We start from the raw sequence: 2,818 nt of genomic DNA on the forward strand, positions 1-2,818 counted from the left end.
GATCTACTCACTTAGCAACTTTTTTAAAAAGTTTTTGTTGGAGTATAATTGATTTACAATGGTTCTTTGTTGTTGTTGTTTAGTTGATAAGTTCTGTCCAACACTTTGCAACCCTGTGGACTCTAGCCTGCCAGGCTCCTCTGTCCATGGGAATCTCCAGACAAGAATACTGGAGTAGGTTGCCATGACCTCCTCTAGGGGATCTTCCCGACCCAGGGATTGAACCTGGGTCTCTTATGTCTCCTGCATTGCCAGGCATGTTCTTTACCACTAGCGTCACCTGGGAAGCCTTTTCAAGGATTAAATGTGTATTATCAGCCACCATGCTTATCCTTTGGTTTTTTGAGCCTTCAACTTCTTGAATCATTCCCTCTAAACTCTAATATTATAAGTTAGACCTACCTCCAGCTATCACTTTGCTCACTGAATGTGCTTTTAGCTGATTAACCTAAAACCAACTGGATTCATTGCATCTCATTTATCATGTGCCTCCTTCACAGATTTTTGGTGAAATAATTTGTAGGGGGGACAAAGATGAAAAGAAGTCAGTTGATTCATGAAATTTGGCGTCTCCTTGCTTCCCCAAATAGTTTGTGTATATTCAGAGAATTCTAGCCTACAAGGTGTTATCTAGATGGGTTTTCTCTGGGGCTTTGATTTCTCTAACCTGGTCCTCATATTGCAATAAGAAACTAACCTGTGTATTGTTTAATTCCCTGTAATATCTTCTCATTAAAAAATTTCCCACATTGCCAATCAAGCTCTTCTAAGTATTTTTTCTTCCTGATAAAGGGCACAGGATATTATAGCCATGTTCTGAGACTCACTGATCCTCCAGGGGATCTTTCCAACTCAGGGATCATCTCCTGTGTTGGCAGGTGATTCTTTACCACTAGCACCACCTGGGAAGCCCTATGTTTTGTAAGGAAAAAAAAAACCCATATCCTTACTCTGAGTTGAGCTGCACTGGGGTGGATAAAAAGTTCACATTGTTTGATGGATGCAGAGTTTCAGTTTGAAGTGATGAGAAAGTTCTGGAGATGGATGAAAGTGATGGTTGTACAGCAGTGTGAATGTACTTAATGCCACTGAACTGTACACTTAATAACAGTTAAAATGGTCAATTTTATGTGGTGTGTATTTTACTGCAATAAAAAGTGCACATAAGTTTGGGAGTGTTACTCAAGGAAACTGTCAACCTTATCCAGCCTTATCCTGAATTCAATAGTTAGAGAACAATGAACCATCAATTGCTGAGAAAGTCAGATGGGCCAGATATGGATGCAGGACGAGCAGAGACCTCTCAGTCTCCCTGAGATTCGTCACTGTCCAGACATGGACGGTATCCACCATATGTCTTGCTGGGAGTAGTGACCTCAGCTGGATGCAGTGAGTCTAGAGACTGCCCAAGAAAGACCAGGTGGGATGAAGTTCATGTCCATGGATACTTGAGAAGAACAGAGGGAAGCTGTACAGACGAGCTCCTTCATCTGAAGTCATGTGCACTTAGCGCATCTAGAGCTGGTCCCTAGAGAAGGGAAAGAGCAGGCCCTTGAATGGGCTGACAAAATCCTGACTTCACCAGGGCAACACCATCCAATAGAAATACAAGGTGGGGGCACATAAGGATTTTTACATTTTCTAATAGTCACATTAAACAGAGTAAAAAGAAACAGGTAAATTTTTTTTTAGTAATATATTTCTCCAATATATCTAAAATATTTTCATTTCAACATGTCATCAATATTAAGAATGATTAAGATATTTTACATTCTTATTTGTACTGAGTCTAAAATCCAGTGTGTAATTTGTACTTCTGGCACATCTCAATTTGGACCAGCACATTTCAAGAGCTCCTTAGCTACATGTGGTTAATGATGAATATATTGGGAAGTGAAGGAGTAGAGGTTAAGCCAGAAACAGCCAAACAAACACACAAAAAAAGTCATGAATATGATAAGATTTGCTTGGATGTGGTTACATTATGGTTTTTTTTTTTTTTTTTTGTCTATGCTGTATGGCATGTGGGATCTTAGTTCCCCAACCAGGGATCAAACCCAGGCCCACGGCAGTGAAAGCTCTGAGTCTTAATCACTGGACTGCCAAGGAATTCCTTCCATTATGTTCTTAATCAATGACATAGAAATGGAAGTGATGTGTGTTTTGGCTAAGGGGAGAGGCACTTAGTTGCCAGTGGGTACACAGCTGTTCTCTACAGTCATTCATGTGGTGAGTGTGGAAGCATTGACCTCCATCAGACTGAGTCCCTGAGAGTGATTAAATGGCAGAGCCGAGCCACCTAACTACTCATATTGGACAGGTGATAAGAGAAAGAGTTAAATTGTCCGAGATTCAGGAGATGTTTGTTACTGTAGCATACTTTAGTTTGTCCTGACCGATACCCGTGCTTTTGTACTGTTTTGACTAATTAAAATTCTAAATATAATAAGTATAACCTTGTAGTAAAAGGGCATGTCTTCTGTTTTAAATCTTTACAGCCTTTCTAGTTAAAAGATATAGGAAATATGCCACTTAAGAATACTGTGAACTCATTTACCTAGGTATATTAATGAAGAATTGTATGAAGGGAGATATTACACAAACAGGTAGAATATGTGTTCCCAAAGAGAATTTTATCTATCAGTGTTTGTTGGGGGATAAAAAGTTGGCTTAAAGCTCAATGTTCAGAAAACGAAGATCATGGCATCCGGTCCCATTACTTCATGGGAAATAGATGGAGAAACAGTGTCAGACTTTATTTATTGGGGCTCCAAAATCACTGCAGATGGTGACTGCAGCCATGAAATTAAAAGACGCT

The sequence above is a fragment of the Bubalus kerabau genome, chromosome 4, assembly GCF_029407905.1.
Source record: "Bubalus kerabau isolate K-KA32 ecotype Philippines breed swamp buffalo chromosome 4, PCC_UOA_SB_1v2, whole genome shotgun sequence".
Taxonomy (NCBI): Eukaryota; Metazoa; Chordata; class Mammalia; order Artiodactyla; family Bovidae; genus Bubalus; species Bubalus kerabau.